Raw genomic sequence first — 19,823 nt, forward strand, 5'->3', positions numbered from 1 at the left:
CCCGCATGAATATTCAGTCCTGCATATGGCACCGTGCATAAGGATCTGCATTCACTTACAGGCACTAATTAGGACGCTCCATTTGAATAGAAGTGGCTGCGGTTGCTGTCAAAGAGCCTCTTGAGCTTAGTTAGTAGTTTTTCTTTGCTGGAGAGGACCAGAGGGGCGGGGATGAGGGAGGGGGAAGGTGGATCTCCTCTGGAAGTGGATTATTTAAGTGTGGACTGACCTGTAACAAAACACTGAGGAGCTTTTATTTGGGAGGGAGAGAGAATGTCATGTCACATCACGCCATGGATCACTGAGCTTAAAGCACTGACTCTTTTTAAAGGGTAATGCTGTTTTTTTGTTTTTGTTTTGTTTTGTTTTTTTAAAGTTTGTGAGCATGGTTCAGGTTCACCTCTCCAGAGTCGGCACAGTTACAGATATCAGGACTGTTTTGTCTCCTGTTTCACTCGTTTTCACTCTTAATGAAACACAACATCCCCAAAGTGAAGAAGCACAAATGCTTTCATTGCAATTACAGATTTTGGAATATCTTACAATATAAAGCAATAAAAAAAATACAAATTACAGGACCTGAATAAAAACAAATTAGCACCTTTTAGATAAGAAAGTAGAATCAGATAAGAAACCGAATCAGCAGACTCTTTATGAAGGTTTTTCTGGGATTTTAGTACCAGACTCTCCTACCTGGATTTAAAATATTGCTTTGTCAGCTATCTTTGATAAAGGATGGTTGACAGCCAACACTAAGAGTTTCTCAAATGACAACAATGTCATGTGCTTCCTTTAAAATTTCTTCTTTATTAAAAAGTACATTGTTTAAAGCCTAATTTTGGCTTTAAACATAAAACAAAGCATCAAGATAACTAAATACACTGCTAAGAAGACAAACATTGGAATCAGGAAGCAAATCTGAAAAGAGTGAAAAGATTCTAACATAACAACAAATAATACTTTAAAACATATATATATATATATATATATATATATATATAGTGTGTGTGTGTGTGGCAAAAAAAACAATATCACCAAAGAAACAATATGGCAAAGGAGCCAAATGAAGACCCACAAAATGACTGAAAATGCATCACAGTCCACAGGGAAAATCCAGAGAGAAATAAATGCTGTATGTTTCTTAAACGACCCTGGCAGTCCTATTTTGTTGATGCATTTGCTTTACACAAATTTTTGACCCTTTTGTCCGTGCAGAGTTTGCTCTGTCTCACAGGTACAATAAGAGTTCAGATTGTGGATTGTAAATTCTTGACCACATCCTTACTCTGAGGTCGTCTCTTCAGCAGGAGCCAATCTGTCATGTCCAGCACTCAACATGATTTAAAGTCTTGTCCTGCTGTAAATATCTTGCAGCCCACTAAATAGCTATTTGGTGGTTTGAGGCCATCTCTTCCTTTGCGGACGCATCTCTTTCCTGCTGATATATGGGAAGTACGTCCCTGTCATCTTTCATCACAGTCCCACTGCAGGTGAGGACAGCAAAGACAACCGAGATGTTTTTCTGATTTGTGCAAGAAGCACTCCAGAGTCCACGACTGCAGATGGACCCACAGTTTTCCTCTCCGGTTTTCTCTCCAGTAATTCTTGCATCAAACCTGCTTAATTAGTGTATAATATACGATTCATTCGTTCTCTGCAGTGAACACAAATGTAAACTCTTTGGGCACCATGTCATCTATGTATCAGCAGACTGTCTTTGTAAAACTACAGCCTTTACATGCTGGTTTTTAGATCCTCCCTCAATACAGTCGGATGGCAATTTAGACTCGACCCCAAAAAGTAAAGGAAAACAGATCACACCATTTAGAATTCTTTTCCTTCAGGGCTCTCTTTGAAGATTTGCCCCCCCAAAAAACCCATATATTTCAATAAAGAGCAGATTTTTGTCCCCACACACCTGAGCATCATATTATTACTGTGTATCCTGCTGCCAGAAGTGACACTGATCACCACATGATATAGTAGTCCTTTTTGAAAAAAATAATGTTGTTTTTTGTTGTTGTTTTTTTGTTTGTTTTTTTGTTGTTGTTGTTGTTTTTTTATCCAACTAACCAGTTATAGAAAGTGAAGAAGAAAATGTGAAGAAAATGCAAATGAGCTAATGGTCATGTATCAGCATAACTCCACGCTAGTTAAAGAAAAAGAAAATGAGAGAAGTGATAGCATCAGTAGTGCAGTAGCTTTGTAGTTCAGCTTCAATTTTTCCAGTGTTACAGATATGACAGACTCATCTATTCATTCCCCACAGGGGAGCCAACCAAACCAGCAAACCTTATTAGATTTTTTGAATATGCTCTAATGCAGGAGTGAACTGAAACTTAGTGGTGGGCCACAGGCCAAAATCAAGCATATTAAGATGAAAAATGGTAGTAAGGATTTCAAGTTCCCCTCTTTGTCTGAAAAAGTGTCTCTGTGTGTATGAAAAGTCATGAATAATTCCTACAAACTAAAGAGCGTGTTTACCCCACAAAAATAAAACAATATAAACATCAGGTTTTTCACAAGTACTAAACTGGACCTTATGGCAGGTAAACTTTAGCCCACAGGCCCCACAGGTGAGATCATCTGTGGCAGCGTCACATCCCCAGACCTTTATCAGCAGAGATTTTACTTGTCGTACAAACAATATCTGTGTCTCATAGGTTCAAGAAACCAGTGAGTCAGCTTCATTGATGTCATTATCAAGGCCTGTGCTTTTCTTAGGATGTCAAAACAAGACAAAATGTCTGCTGTGAAGAAAGGCATTGATGTATCACAAGAATTAGATACCAGACTCAAAGATGATGATCATTTACATTTGATAAAAGATATTCGCGCGCTGCATGGCGAGGAGAAAAATAACATGGAAACTTATTTTTTAGGCTCTGGGAGCTTTTTGCATAACTTAAACTTTTATGGTTTAAAACTGAAAAACACAAAGAGTAATAATTCACTGATATTTTTTTAATGGTGGTCTATGGGGAAAGGCCTTTTGGGGATTTTTCTGTTAGAGTGGCCTCATGCAAGTGGCTTTGACAGGAATGTTATGTTATTTGGATCTTTGGATGTGACCTGTCATTTGCTATCTGAAGACATATCATAAGAGAACATTTGAAGAAAAGCAAATGTCCAGCAAAACTGAGCCCCTGTGCTCACAATGGACGGTTTGTCTTTGACATTTTCTTTTGTAGAAGCAGCACAGGGGAACGCCAGAATGAGCAAGAAACAACCAGGGCCAACTGAAATACTGGTAGTCATTTCTACAGGCCAGAGTATTTGAAGAAATTCACAGAGACGCTTTAGCATGAAACACGTGCTGGCAGTCAAGACTTAACCCAAATGAGCAGACAGTGCTAATGGGCAGAAACAAGTCAGTATGCTGAAGTAAATTTCAGTGTTTATTTTTGTTAGAGTCTGCAGCAGAAAGACGGCCAGCGGAATTTCTGAATGTGTGCGACGAATGAAGTGCAGTGGCTTTGGAGGAGTCTCCAAGGATAAACAATAAGGCAAACAGAAACAAGGCAGCAGTACCATGGATGCTTTTTTATGTATAACCATATGTGTTTGCAAAGCAAGGATGTAATAATATGTCATTCTTTGGATTTAAATGGTTACTAAAAATATCTAACGTACTGTAGCTCAGATGCCAACTGCAGCCAGCTAGCAAAGCTAAGAAAAGTTATGTGTGCGACCTTACATAAGGTCATCTTCTGTTCTCTGCTCTCAGCCTGTAGCCTCAGTCCCAAAGCGTTTTCACCTGCTGATATGCCTGAATGCATATCAGCTTTGTTCCACAAACTGTGTATGAAGATCCTGTGTAAACACAGTCAGTGGTGGGACGACTGTGATCCAGCAGCGGATATCCTGCTGCAAGAAAAAACAAAGAAAATGAGAGAAAAAATAAGAGTTTAAACAATACTGAGAGCCCAAATACGAGCTCACTAATGCAGGTAAACAAAGGTATGACTGTCTTGCTTACAGGAACGAGGGCCCGCATTTAATTGAGGTATTTGATTTAACACGTCCATATGGAGGCTTAATGGATTCATTTATAATCAAGTGAGCTTATATCTCGAAACAAAGAGCCTCTCAGTTGGAGAGCTCTCACTCTGCTGATGTAATGTATACTGTTGATTCAAAAACCTTCTCTGTGACTGGATAGCAATGATAACTGGCCTTGGGCTTAATCCACTATGACAAGCCCTGCATGCAGAGCCTCGAGCATGATGAACACACACACACACACACACACACACAGAGGGAGAGAGAGGCTTGTCTGCTTGTTACACTGATCTTGGACTTGCTGTACAAATCCACTTTACTTATTATTAAAACTGCTTGTGTAATGTTGTCCAGTTCCTGTATTAGTTCCCCAAAAATGGTCAGAAGGGAAATGTGGTTGCGGATCTGACCAGTCACTCCTCTGTCCAAGATTTTGATCTTCCTGCTGGTCTGGATTTTGCTGTCAAGGTTTGAGAATGTAAAGGTCATTTAGGCACTGTGATACAGAGCTATACAAAATAAACTGAACTCGACACCAACACTGATGCTGACAAGACACTTGTAAAGTGTTTATTTTACCAGGTGGATTTATGTTTTTCATGATATACTATACATCCTTCCCCCACCCCAAGCTGCAGATCCACCAGCTGCACTTAAGCTTTAACTCAACCCATCTACTCACAGACAAAACTTTATAAGGCAGTGTTATCCTAAAACTGAAATGTTTGGACCCAAAAGAGCCTCACAGAAATCTGTTTATGAGTGGAGCGCCACACTGACACTGTTTACTGAAATCCACAGCAGCACTGAGCAGCTTATGGAAAACAAATCCTCCTGATGGTTAATAACGAACAACGTGTTTAACTGCAGAGGGGAACCGGATAAAAAATATTCTGTCCGTTTCCAGTCCCGCTTTGGCTTTTCTTCTCTCGACACACTCTCGATCTAATTGTATTTCTTTTATTCAGTTGCCAAATCCCTCTATCCTTTTTTCTTTGTCCTCATCCTGCTCTGTCTTTAGATACCCTTCCCTCCCAAGCATGCCTCATCTCCTTGGAGGCGGGGCCACGCCCCCGGTAAAGCCGGTTCAAGTCGGCGTTGTTGACAGAATCGGGATGTCTCCTCCCAGAGGGATGCAGGAGTGTCAAGCTGGGACAGAGACTAGGGAGGGCTGCAGGTCTTGCATTAACAACCTCGTACATGCACACACATACATATTTGTCCCACACGCTCATCACTATTCATCACAAGTCATCTGCATGTCCTCATAAGCTGACAGGAGGTGGAGAGACACTGGAAGAGCGAGAGAAAGAAAAACGAGGTGAATAGAGAGAAAAGGGAGGGATAAAAATGGCGAGGCTTATCCTTAAGTTTTAAAGTCACAGGGATTTTTTTCTTCCTTCTGTGCTAACTGTAATATATTTCTAATGATTTTGAAATGGAAGGACATCAAATGCATTGTTTTTTGGCATCTGACTTTTGGAAACAACGGCAGTAATTTGAACACTAGACTGCTGGTTATGTATTGATCTATCACAGTGTTCCCACATAAGAATGAAGATCCTTCCATTAAAACGGCAGGCAGTCAATCCTCTGATGCTGCGTATCATCAGGAGACACTTTCTGGTGCTTCTCCATCGAGAGAGAATTACAAACGACGCTGTGCCATTATGTTTTCTGTCAATGTGAACACACTCTCCAGCTCTACAAAGAAATCAGCGCAAACAAGCTTCCCACGCATGCATCTTTGAAGCTGGTGTACTATTGATTATCAATGCCCGGAAAATTCTCCTTCAGTAGAAGCCCGCTTGTTTGGCTCTTAGTTTTGAAAGACAATCGTTCACGGTCAAAAATATCGATCCAATTACTCTGATTCACTTTAATGGAGAGGCGAGAGCCAGAGCAATAATTTGAACCTGTCTCTGCAAACCCAGAGGAAACGTAGCTCATATGTTTATCTCAGTTCCAACCACTGGCCGAGCTACATGTAACTCAAACTGAACGGAGAAGAAAGAGACCTGCACTCTGTTCTCCGGCCCTCAGTCTTTTGAAAGCATTTGAGATACAAAAAAAAATGAGCAACTTCCAAGAACCACGTGGTACAAGCAGAAAATGAAAGCAGTCCTTCTTTTTGGTTCATGATTTTGTGTGTTTGAGTTGAAATGGACAACTGTTGCTTCCCTTGTGCGCTGATAAATGCGTGTTTTTTCCTTTTTAAGCTAAAATGAGTTGAGGGAGAAATTACCGGCACATCATTAGTGGTTTGGGGATATAAGGACACACACAACATAATGAAACACTGTCCCGAGATAACCCACCCCTGCCTCCCTCTAACGCCCTTCTTTTTTCCTTCAGCGTGCCTTCGATGCGTTTCTGTCCTCCCTCTGCTTGCCGCCACTTTCATCCCTCTCTGTTATGATTCCCTTTAATGTTGAAGCTTGTGCACAAGTGTGTGTGTGTGTGTGTGTGTGTGTTTGTGTACTGTACTGTACATGTAAACATGTTGGTTCAGGGCACATCTGCAAAGTGTTAAAGATTAATAATCCAACAAAACTGGCACAGCGAAGGAAATCAAGCAAAGAAAGGGAAAGATTAAATCCTTTCTGCCTGTTTAGGAATAATTGAATACAGACTGCACACTGGTGCTTTTGCTTGTTGTGACTAGTCCCACACAGGGTGAAACATCTTTTCACACTCTGTTCTCACTTTTTCCCTACCTGTAGGCTCATCACTGCCCAGGATGATGGAAGCTAATGAAGTGTCGTAGCGCTGTGCTATGCTGGAGACACAGCCGAGAGGTAGGAGCACTAGGAGGTATAGGGAGGGGGAAGAAACAGGTGAAAAGTGAAGTGTAGCAGGAAACGTGGGAGGCAGAAAGTTTGACAGAGAGTGAAAAGCGAGTGTCAAGTCCACAGCACTCAACTCCAAACTGAGCCTTAAGTTCCACATCTTCACAGTGTTCTTGCTTTGCATCCATACAATGATGTCAGCTTTTTGACATAAACAGGATTTCACTTATTTAATGAATCAGTCTGACAAATTTCAAATTTCTGAAAGGCATTACTCAAACTCTGAAACATAAAACTATTTAAAACATTTCACTTTAGCTGCATTATTTCTTTGGCCACTTGAGGCAATGAGTTCAAAATGCCTCTGACATATTGGCAGAGATGTGGAGGCTGACCGCGTGTGGTGTTCACTTTGGGTCCGTGGATATTTTCAGGAATGTATTTCAGGTCAGTCATCACACCGAGACGACTGAGCTCAGCTGAATTTTTAAAGTCCAATAATCTTCTGCCTCTCAGACAAAAATTCTGACTCACTCTGAGCTCTGGACTGTTTGGAAAGACACCATCACTCACTGAAACAGAAAAACATGGTTTCAACTGGACTTACCAAAACGTAACGTGTATTTATCATCAATAAAAAATGTTTTAGTGACAGAGTGATGAAGGTATAAATATCAGTAACAGGCAGCAATAGTTTATAGATGATGTTCGCTAAATTACACTCTGAATGCAGACACACATCTGACTGAATATCAGAGGTTAGTGCTCTGGCTTCTTTCATTACTGAGAGAATGATGAAAGTGAGCAGTTTTCCCTCCAATCATTCACTGGTCAGTGCACTGCAAATGTGGGAGGCTTGTGAGTGGCCTTACTGTAGAGCAGCAGCACTGGCATGTAACCAGCGAATCCCTCCTCTTTGCCGCATGTATTTATTGTGACAAACTGCTGCTTTTATAGGATTGAATTGCATCGACACATTTCACTAAACGTCTCCCTCATGCACGGCTCCTCTGCTGCACTCCATCATTCCCCACGTCAATCACACCATCATCATCATCATCATCATCTTCACCATCAGCACCCTGTTTCTTCCCACCATCCCCCAGTCTGCACGCAGCAGCCTTTCTAAGCTAAAATCAATATGATATGGAGTGTGGCCACTTGGCTCTCAGCTGCCATCACTCGAAGTGATTGTCACACACACAGACATGAAGACAGCCTAAAGTATGTTTGATAGCCTCACAACCCCTGCACAGAATTTCTCCTCATTCCCTCACATTCAGGCTGTGTATCTGCATACTCATCCTCAGTGAAAACATGATGATGGTTTTATGATGGTTTTAATACCTGCAGCTGGAAACAATGTTGTAGCCAACACGAAAACAGACCAATGTTATGAGCAATCAACAATAACAATAATAATAATAATAATCTGGTGAGTTGTAGATGATGATGGCACTGATTGGACAGTGTCAGATGCTTTGTTGCTCATAATGTAAATACAATTGGCACACTTTCACCTCAGTCGCTCAATTTGTGGGCAACCAGCTATCACTGCATTATAAACAGTGCAAAAATGAGAAAAATAAGTAAATTCAAAAGCCAAAAGGTGTTAAACTGAAGCAAAAATGAAGACGCTATGAAAATTCTTTTAACTTGCTAATGCCTAATTAGCCAGAGACACTTGCATCTTTAGTGTAGCTTTAAGAGTAACACCAGGCCACGTCTGAGCTTTAAGCGATTGTGACTGCAGTCTTTGTGGTGTCATATGTTCCACTGGCCAGACTAGTGAGCACAGTTTTAAAACGAGCTACAATTAGTGAACAGGCAGCACTTCGATCGGCCGACAAAAACAAACATCGGGATATTAACAACCTGCTCGTCGCCTTGTGTTTGCTCTGGTTTGGTTTCGACAAAATCCGAGGCACATTTCTGAGATTTAAATGTGATTGCAGACGTTTAAGTGTCACATAATGATGGTGATTACGTGAGGAGCACAAACTGGAGCTTTATGTGCCCTCCTGTGCTGTTCTCCTGCTGTTGTGTGGTGTTCAGCTGTAACTTGACTGAAGCTCCATGTTGGTTGTTAGATCTTTTCATGTTCTCTTTTAAAGAGATCTCTTCTCTGTGCTATTTTTGCCCAAAAATGAGAGCTCAAGCATTAATACACACCTTTGGATGTATAATCAAGTCTTCAAGCAATCATCGCCATCATGATAAGCTAAGGAAAACACAGAGTGGATGTTTGGCCTTCCACGAGTAGAAACAAACAAATCGCAAATGTGTTTCTGATTGCAGGACACAAGTACACGTCTTTCTACATAATTATGATGATTATGCTCAAACTGAACCTTTTGTATGGAATGCTGCTTTCTGCGAATACTTTGTGACGTCTGCCGTGTATGGAGTTTTTTATTGTTAATGTTTTTTTCTTTCCACAAGAGGAAAAACAATCCAGTTATTTAAAATGATCACTGAATACCTTTGTCAATGCATGAGACAAAATCCGGTTAGACAGCAGCTCCTCTGTTACAGATGCTGTCACAGATTCTTTTTGACATTTTGAAGCAATCACAAAGACTTGAGAGATGGATTTCAAGAACGTTTCAAGAAGTTAAATTTCCTCAGTGATGTGTCATAATTTTTTGTCTTTTCTTGGTTTATAAGAAGATCATATTTCTAAAACTGCAAAAATAAGGAAGCAGCTATTTAAAAATAGAAAAGATGTTTCAAATATTACTCGAACACTGAAAGGAAAATGTCTAGGGCAGCGATAAAGAGAATCAACTTTTTGTACTTCAGTATTTGGGTTTGCTTGTTTGCATTAATTATTAGGTTCAGACATAGCAGAATATTTTATGATGCCTACTGCCCTTGATGCCAAAGACGCTAAAATAAAAGGACGTGAATAAGATGTGATTTTAAAGTACTAGTCTGGTGATATTCTATATTTTTCTCTCAATCTCATTAAAAGACCAAAATGATTCATAAATTGATCCAACTAACAAGTCTTGTAGCTGATGTAGCGGCATTTTCCTGTCCACTAAACCTCTGCTGTTGGTGAAACGTACTTGCTTTTTGCTGAGAGCTGAATAGAAGATAGATGTCTCCCTATCAGTCCATTAAATATAAAGCTACAGACAACACACAGGTAGCTTAGCCTTGGACAAAGACTGGAGCAAGGGGGAAACCGCAAGCCTGGATGAAAATGCAGCTCTAAAGCTCACAAATTAACATACTACACATCGCTGACCACTGATGCAGTACATCACAATGAAAATAGCTTTTTTTAAGTCCAAACAGATCATTTGTCTTTCAGGTCTTAAAACTTTTGATTTTGTCGGAAGACTAACATATCAGGTATGGGTAAGGTCATGCAGGTGAAAGATACAAGTCATAATCTTGGGGGAATATAGCGAGCTCCGTTCTTTCCTTCTGTTTGTTACTGTGTCTGTCTTCAGTCAGCTTCCCACATCACACTGACCCAGTCTGCTGTGTGTGTTATGAGTGGATCATTAAACCCGGTGAGTGTTTTCATTGCAATCCCAACCTCTTTATTCCTTTTATTTTACAGGCTGCAGGGTCTGATTCAGCAATAGCATTGCATCTTGCCAAAACCAGCGAAGGTCAAATTTCTCTGAGAGTGGAATGCAGAGTTTCCGAATAAAAATCCAAACAATGCATGAGGTCGTTAATGGCGTAGAGAGGCTGAAAATGAAGGCAGTGGGCCCACATGGAGTTCACACCCAACAAGCTCTGGGCAACTTATTTGATCTTTAAAGTTTTTAAAGTCAGCCTTTGGTTCAGTTTGTCTGGGGGGGGGGGGGGCTCTGAGCTGCTGCTGCAAATACATTAATCTAACTCCGACCCTTACCAAATCTTTCCTAGCAGTAATGATCTCAGTATTTAAGTTGGTACAATTGTCTCAAAAGATAGATGATGATTTGATAAATGGAAAACCAAGTTGAACAAAATGAAGTGTGTGGTCTCTTCCTGTTGCCAGAGTCAGTAAGCTTACAAGGTAAAAGGTCATGAAAACTTTATCCAATAAACAAGCTACCTGTTAGTCCATGTGACTGCTGTTTACAAGTCCTGGCTGGCTTGTAATTGAGGTGTGTGAAATTAAATGGGACAAGTACAAAATTCAATAAACTAAATTTTTCCACTTCAGTTTGGACAAAAGAAAAGCCAATTTTCTGCTTTATTTTCTCAACTCTGCCCTTTGTTAGTTTTCTTTCCATCTCCCAGCTTGTCTGTAAATTCTCTTGACCTGCTCTGCAACTAATCTTTGTCGCTCTCGTATTTCTCTGTTCCCCTCAAACACCCTCCGCCCCCCCTCCAACCGAGGAGCTGGAGCTGTAATGACGCTTGATGGAATTACAGTAAAAATATTGATCTGTGGCTGGCTGAAACACTAAACAGATCCCTGGTGTGGCTGCCAGCTTTCCTTGGGTTTCAAGGTCTGTTCTCGTTCCTGGAGATTGGTGGAGGAGGCATAAGACCACCTGGAAAGAAATTACGATAAGACACGTTTACAAAACACAGAAATTGGAAAGACTGTGTATTGATGAGCATTGTGCCTCATAACTCTTGAACTTATCTTGATTATTTTGTGTGTGTGTTTCTCAGTTTTCTGTGATCCATTCTGGCTTGTGATATCACTGTCAGTCCAGTTCTGTGGGCCACAGTTGAAAAGGTCTTGGTTTGTTTCCAAGTGGAGTCTGGTTGAATTCAGGTTAAGTGGAAACTTTCAAATCATGTTGCACTACAGAAAGCACGTCTTCTTCCTCAAAAGCATTGTTTCTGTGGATTTGATTAATTTTCAAATCTTTAGTGTCAATCTTACCACAAGGATCTGCCCTTTGTTGGGGATTGGTTTTAGTCGCAGAGTCGGTGAGCTAGCAAGACCTACAGCAGATGGATGGTTAATGTGGGATTGACTCAAAATAAACCACAGTGGAAATGTTCATAATTATAAAGGAACGCGTCACTAAGTGTAGCAGCGTGGTTCATTTAATTACTTTTAGTAGTTTAGTAGAGCTTTACGGCACAGAGGCCTTAACAGGCAATAGTTGTTAGTAGGATTAGTTCATTCTTGGTTTGGTCTTTTCATGCAATTTGCTCCCAGTAAGAACAATCACACAGTATCACCAGACTATTGAGTATTCCTCAGATGCAGTTTAACATGTTTTTGCTCTCCAGAATATACTTTGTGACTTTCCCCCACAGGTCAATTTAGAGCTAATGAATCATAATGTTAAGTCAACAAAACTGTCTAAACCAGTTGCCTGTCAGTCCTAATGTTTACCAACCTTTGGCTGTTTGTATTAAGTCAAGCCATTTTTGAGACATTAATGGAAAACCTCCTTCAATGTGGACCAACTGAACAGAAATGCAGTGGAGAACGCAGTGATAGTCCCTCTCAGCTCCTCTTGTGCTGTTGTGATGAGTGAATGTTGTGCTGTTGTGATGAGTGAATGAATAATAAATAGACTCGAGGTACAAAAGATGTATGGTGGGGGGGGTGATTCATTGAAACAGGCTGGCCCAAGGAGAGAGGAGGATAATTGAGTCATGGCTGCAGCATTTCGGCAGAGCTCTACTTATTGTACCTATAAAACCCTTTTTATCATGTTATATGGTCAATAAAAGAAAGAACACACAGAGAGACGCTTTTTTCTGCATTTTTGAATGTGTATATCCTATAGATCTCAGCCCAAAATTGTACACAAACCATTATTGTCTCCTTTAACTACTTCTGTAACTATTTGTCACCAGAACTGTGGTTTTTTCTGTGGGCCCAGATTAAATACAACTCTAAAGAAGTACTCAATCGGCTGGATGCCCACTTTCCCCCCTCTGTCAACCTGGGATGATAGAATTAATTGAGGGATAGAGAAGGAGCTTCAGTTGCTGTTCCACTGGAGATATCTAATCTTCTAGACATCTCTGAGATGATGAGTCTGGGCACAACAAAGCCACTTTCCCCTCTGACTGAACAAATCTAATTGCGCTCTTATCCTGCCACTTCCTGTCTCTTTATCTCTGTTTACAGTCTCCCTCTCTGAGATGGAGACTGCAGTTTCAAAGTTACAATCAAGTTGCACTTGATTGTCTGTCACCTTTCGGACAATCGAGGGTGTTAAATGAATAGCTGTGAGTAATCACACTGATTGGCCACTCAGAGAAGCAAGTCAAGCAGCAAGAGAAGAGAAACTGAAGAAAGGAAAGCAAACAAACAAATAAAATCAAGAGGGCACACCCACAAGTCTCGTCTCATTTGTCATTAATCATTCCAATACGCAAATATTTTCACGATGACAATGCATGAAGACCGACTAAAGCCGTGCAAGTGGTGAGTGAGGGTGGTGTGACAATGATACACAAACACTGTTTGTATATCCGCAGGTTTAGGTCTTTCCTTTTTGAGTGATGAATAAAGACTACCACCCCCTGCTGGTACGAAGAGTTACTTCTTCTCACACAGGCACAGAACGTACCTGCTAGTCCGGTAGTCAAGTGCGACTCTTTGGCGCAGACACAGGTAACGTGAGGCAACACAACAGTCAGCCCGTGTCTTCAGGTAGTTCCTCTCAGTTTCAAGATGGAGGCACCACTGAACACACTTTGAATTTTACCCTTTCAGAAAATGAGTACAGTTTTTTCTGCATCTGCAAACCATTTGTTTGCATTGTTGTGAACATTGTCTGAACAGATAAAAGGCCATTTTTTTCCAGGAGTTGGAAAACAGTGAGGTTACATGTAATCCAATCACTGTGTCTTTGCAATCAAGAAAATCTGCAAATTAAATAATCAAACAGTAACTTTTTCAGAAATCATACTGTGCTCCTGTCTACATTGCTGCACGAACACATTTGCTACAACATTTGCTGGTTGAAAGCACTGGAGTCCAGGATCAGTGAACACATGTCTTCAGACTAGACCAAACTGTTGAAACTAGCCAAGGAAATCTTTTGAGATCACAACCATTTGACACATTTCCATGCTTTCTGTGTGAGTTCGTTGTGCATGTTCTGGGTGTTGGTGTGTCATTGATCTGCAGTAGAAGTTTCTCTCATTAGGTTGGCAGTAGCCTGTTGTGATGAGACTCATTGGCCCTCTCCTCACCTCTCAGCTCCCAGATGGTCGTGATGTAGCTGGCTCCCCCCACCGGTCCCATCAGAACCACCCAACACCCCCTGAGAGTAACCTGATCTCCTGCTGGAGAACCAAGGGCAAATAGAGCTCAACCACAAACAAGTAGAGCGTTACACGGGGAAGAAACTCAACAGAGACAGCTTTACTGAATCTATAAACCCACTGGGTGTTCATACTCTCGCAGTGACATTAAGAAATCAAAGTAACATCCCCTGAGGCACAAACAAGGCAGTAACCAATGAGGTCATTCAAAATATGAACTGTGTCAACAAAACAGACGCTGATGTGACTCATGTTAACACATGTATGTCATAAATTCCTTTCCATAACTGCACAGACTTGGCCCAAGACTTTGATGTTGTTTAATTTTGCTTATATCACACTTCGTATTCAGGTTGAGCTGCATGCACCAGAGTCACTGGAGGACATTTCACTCCAGTCTGTACTATAAAGATGGAAAAATCTTGGCAGGATTTCCTACAGGGAGCCTCTTCTTGCTACTATTTGACCATGAGTCATCACACTGGAGAAAGCCAGCTTTAAATCACAGCTGACAGGGAGGTAATCAGCTTTCCTGGAGCCTGTTGTTCTTCAAAGGCCCTCATCCATTTTTAGCTTCATGTCGTTTTTTTGAAGTTCATGATGTCATCCCAGCGTTGGCTTTTATGCCTTCTTTTGAATCCCCGGATCCTTTTTTAAAAACCTGCTATTAGAAAACCAGGAAGTGGGGAAAATAAACCAGTGTTTCACCCCTCCTGTGTCCCATTTGTGTTCCACCGCTCAGAGGAAGATGATACTTCCTGGAGTAAAAGTGTGTGAGTGTGTGGGAGAGAGAAAGACAACATGTACCAAGCAAAGGCTGAGCATCAGCAGAGAGATGGGACCGAGGAAAACAAATTGAGATTGAGGATGTGGAGGTGGCTGAGTTCATTCTGAATATATACTGTAGTTAACAGGGCCTTAAGATTTCTCTCCTATAATAAACCCATCCAATCATTTCATTTGTCTCAGATGAAATAACTGGATGGCCTACATGGCTCTACCTACCTGCATATTCTGCTGAAATTTCAGGTATATATTTTCCTCAGACAAACTTCCATTTTGTTCTTACATACACATAATATTTATTACATCACATGTATACTTTGAATGCATGTGCATATGAACAAAATGTATGAATGTGTGAGTGAAAATATATAAATATTTTTTAAAAATGCGCAGAGAGGCTGGGCCAAAATAAATCCACCTGCAATAAACATCTGTGATTGGCATAAATGAAACAATGACAACACCTCAAGTGAGTCATCTTCCCAAATAGTCAAACTCAGGTATTGCACTGACAGTAATAAACATTGGTGATAGGTCAAGCTCCTATCCAAGTGACCCACCAGGGCAAACAGCAGTAAAAAAGAGCAGTGATCTTCACAGACACCAAGCAAAGCTTAATATTACAGACAAATTCTGAATTCAAACAGCTAATAATCCAAACCAGAAATACAGCTGCCATAAACAACACAATCAACTGGAAAATGAGTCAGACCAACCGAAATAACACTGGCTTATCTGGTTACAGTCTCTTTAGGGAACAAGTCCAGACACCAGTCTGCGTCTCGGCCTGAGCCTGAGCCATGAGCCAGCCTTGACCACTGCTTCAGAGAGTAAAGTAAAACAACTTAAGAATGAAAACCAATCCAAGTATAATTTCATTTGAGTCAGAATTGTGAATTCGGTTGTAACGATATTCGTGAAATCACAGATCTGCTAATGTTTCATTTTAAGAGAGATTAATCAAAATTCATGCAGGTTTTTTTGTACACCTGATTTGACTGAAGAGTTGGATCAGGGCCAAGTGACTGCTGAACACACCACCGACCAGCAGAAGATTTGTGCACTAGAGTTGGATGCAGCTTACCTGCCATTCTTTGTTACATCCCTTCACACAGATAAGCACTTAAAGGCAAGTTTTTTGTCCATTTATTTGCTGGTTGTTTCTTCTTCCTCGGAGCGCCAACACAAAATCTATGTGAGTCGCCTGCCCCCCAACACACACACACATTTTTTTTCCCCCATTTGTTCTGGACAACATTATGCAAAACACCCAAGTTACAAAACTCTTCAAAGACCATATGTTGCCTTTGTTAGTGTGAAGTGGTAATAACCACAGGTGCCTTCACCTCAGTACAGACCAAACCAACACTGACAACAAAACCACAAGATTGCCATGGTCTACTGAGCCCAGCTCAAGCCAGCAGAAATCTTAAACACAACTCAAAACCAGGACAGACCAAACCAAGCTTTTCACACTGACAGATATCACTAGAGGTAAATGAGAACATGTATCGCACTTTTGCTGAACTGAGCCTTTCCTTCACCTGGATTTATGCACCTATAACTCTCTTTCTGCTCCCTTCACTGACTCGCCACTGCATATACTGGATTTCCATCTGTGTCTGCTCATGTCTCCGACAATCGTTCCATGTTGATTGGTTAACGGTGACTGATCTGCTCCTGTAGTGTGCTGTGGAGCTACAGAAAACAGTAGACTATAATCCATCACTTCACTCTGGTCAGGCTTCAGATGCTCGTATCGTGTGTTTGCCAAGGTCCGACCGCAAGTTATAGGAAGACAATCGATCTCATTGTGTTCTTAAACATTCTTTCCTCTGAGCTGAAAGGAGAGGTGGAAACTTGTAGTGTAAGTCTGAGCACCCGATCAGGTAAAGAAAGAGAAGAACGCTGGTGTTCTGGGGGTTTTTTCCACATTAAATTTCCCATCCATCACTAAGCAGCAGAGAAATACTGCAACTGAACATCTGTTTTGGGTTTGGCACCACTTGGAAACACAGACATGTTAGACTCTGGAGAGTTTTAGACTCATAAAGAGATGAAACAGATCATCTAAATTAGCATTTTTCTGTGGCCCAAAGAACAAGTTTCTTGAGAGGAGATTTGGTAGATACAGATTAATTACAAACATGCCAACTAGCTGCTCATGTCTGGCTGCAGCCCGTACAACAATTACACTATTAAATGCTACTTCTCAGGTTAAGAGGTTAAGAATGAATTTTCAAGCTCAACTTAAAAAGCCTGACGCTGGGCTCTATGTTTACATATTTCAGTGCATAAGTTTCGGATTTGGTTCAGCAGATCAGATCAGCCGGCAGTCACAACACGGCTGAAGCTTAACCGTTTGGGGCGACTCTGACTGACATTCACTAAAAGTTGAGTGTCTGACAACATTATGGAAAGCATCCCTACAGAGAGCGAATTGTTAGAGAGTAAAATCCTTTTTTGCTTACCCAGAGACACGTCTGTATTGGCATGGAGCCAATACAGACATAGATATAGATATAGATATAGATACAGATGTTTACACGGGACTGGCTTGTCCCCTTGCTTTCTTTTTCCTAGTCTTGAATACTAAAAGAAGACAATGGACAAAGCGCAGCTTGTGCTAAATGTCCCTGCCAGAGTGCTGACTAGGACAAAAGACAATGAACATCACACCTGTCTTGGCCACTTCACACTGGGTTCCTTCTTCTTTCAGCACTGATTTTAACATGTTTTAAAAGGTCTTGCATAGCTCAGCAAAGAACATATCAGATTGCCTAAAGGATCACAGTCCTGTTCACAGTTTGAAATCAACAAACAAGTCTTCTTTGTTTTCCATCACTTAAAAAAAAAAAAAAACAGAGAAACTAATACAATCAATAATTAATTTCCTTTTTGATTACATAGCTTTATATGAAAGAGTGCTATTTTTCTCTCTTTGTTTTTAAATTATTATATTTTCTGAAAGCTGATAGGCTCCAGCCATGAGATCCTGGTTCCTGCGGTAGAAACGCACAGTTCCCCCAAAGGTTCTTGGGACAGTTTCTACACTGTCACTGTCATTTTAGTGTATTTTTTTCATATATTTTTCTCATTAAAATGTAAACATAACTAGACTTTTCCTGCTGTTACAGCTAGCAAGGTGTAAAGTAAAAGAATTTATTCATATCTCTTTTACATGATGTCTTCCAAAGGAGAAAAACAAATGCTTAATTGCTGTGCGCTGTCACTGTCACTGAAACTAAAAAACAAACACACCAGGATCATTTAAAATGGAGAAACGAGGACGCCTCTTGTGAATGTGCAGCCGACCAGTTGCAGGAAGCAGGCGGGTCGGTCCTCTGTGAAGAGGGTCTCTGGGATCACTGGACGGGACTTGGCTGCTCGCGCTGTCAATTAACACACTTAGCCTCAGGCTAAACACCCACACAACACATGCTAACCCTGTTGAAACGGCTTAAATGAAACAGCCTGCAGTGTCAAGACATTGTTAGTTAATGTGCTCATAGAAACTTCAAAAACTCATTTCCAATGCAAAAGAATGAAATCCGGCTGGACGTCAAAGACGCCGGCGGCCAAAACCGAGTACAGAGGTGACTGTATGGAAATGAACACATTCATATAAAATTCATAATGCATTCAATTTACTTAATGTGACAGCACAACGCCTTTTATTCCCAACAACAAAATTAAAGAAAGAAAAAAAATGAACCTGAAATAATAAAGTCAGAGGGGAAAAGGGATTAAAAAAATATCCTGCACACACACACACACACACACATCCTCAGGGGAAACTGCAACCATGCTTGATGTTAAGCAACTGTTGAGAACACCTTGTGATCAAGCAGTGAAATTGTCTCAACAGCACTAGTTGAAAACGTTGGTTCCTGAGGTCATACACTGTATCAGGCGCTCGTGAATGAACCTTAATGCCATGCAATGCAGCCTAATAAGGCCATTAACTCTGTGAATGGCTCTTACACAGCCAACCCTGCTGAGGGGCATGAGGACGATCAGAAGCCGAGTGGTGAGAAGTGACAGGCAGAAAAAGGTGACAAGTGTGATGAGGGTGTGTAACCACAGGAGGAAACCCAGTCTGTTTACCCAAGTGATATTTTAATTTGAGCTGCGGGCTTCAAACTCGTGTTTTTTTTCTCCGGATCCTTTCAGGCTTTTTTTTTCACCTCCTGAAATTGGGCCTGGGATGTTAAGACAACATTGACTTTGGCACGAGGGCAACAACTGGGGAAGTGACGGGACTCCTAAAGAAGTTTCCTCCCTTCACTTCTCTCTGCCTGCACTCTGATCAACGTCGCGTCACACTCTGCATTCACAACAGGCAGAAACGCCTCCTCGTGTCCCCCGATGACTCTCCGTACCGCCTCGATGAGGTCACAGTCTCCTGCAGGGGTTGGATCTACTGCAGGAGTTGGCGTCTGTGGAAATCAAACGCATGCCTGAAGGACTTCCTTTAGCACCGTTAACCCCAGAACTTTATGCGTTGAAACTTTTGAGATAAAAGTATCATATTCAGTATAGATGTCATGTGTTTACAAGAATTAAAATGCAAAATCAAAATAGAAGGCCGACAGTGCAGTTAATTAACCTTTAAGAGAGTATGTTCAGCGGCACAGTGGTGCAGTGGTTAGAATCCCGGTCTGGGCCCTTCTATGTGGAGTTTGCATGTTCTCCCTGTGCCTGCGTGGCTTCCTCCCACAATACCAAAAACATGCACGTTAGGTTAATTGGCTACTCTAAATTGCCCCCTAGGTGTGAGTGTGAGAGTGTGTGGTTGTTTGTCTTTGTGTGTTGGCCCTGCGATTGACTGGCGACCAGTCCAGGGTGAACCCCGCCTCTCGCTCGTAGTCAGCTGGGATAGGCTCCAGCTCCCCCGCGACCCTGACGGATAAGCGGTATAGAAAATGGATGGATGGAGAGTATGTTCTGTCACGTTAATGGGGAAGTTTAAAGTTTTAAAATATTCATTAGAATCTCTGGTTAAAACACAAACAGTCAGTGGTCAGCCATTACTTTCTATTATTC

Source organism: Scatophagus argus, chromosome 1, assembly GCF_020382885.2.
Source record: "Scatophagus argus isolate fScaArg1 chromosome 1, fScaArg1.pri, whole genome shotgun sequence".
Classification (NCBI taxonomy): Eukaryota; Metazoa; Chordata; class Actinopteri; family Scatophagidae; genus Scatophagus; species Scatophagus argus.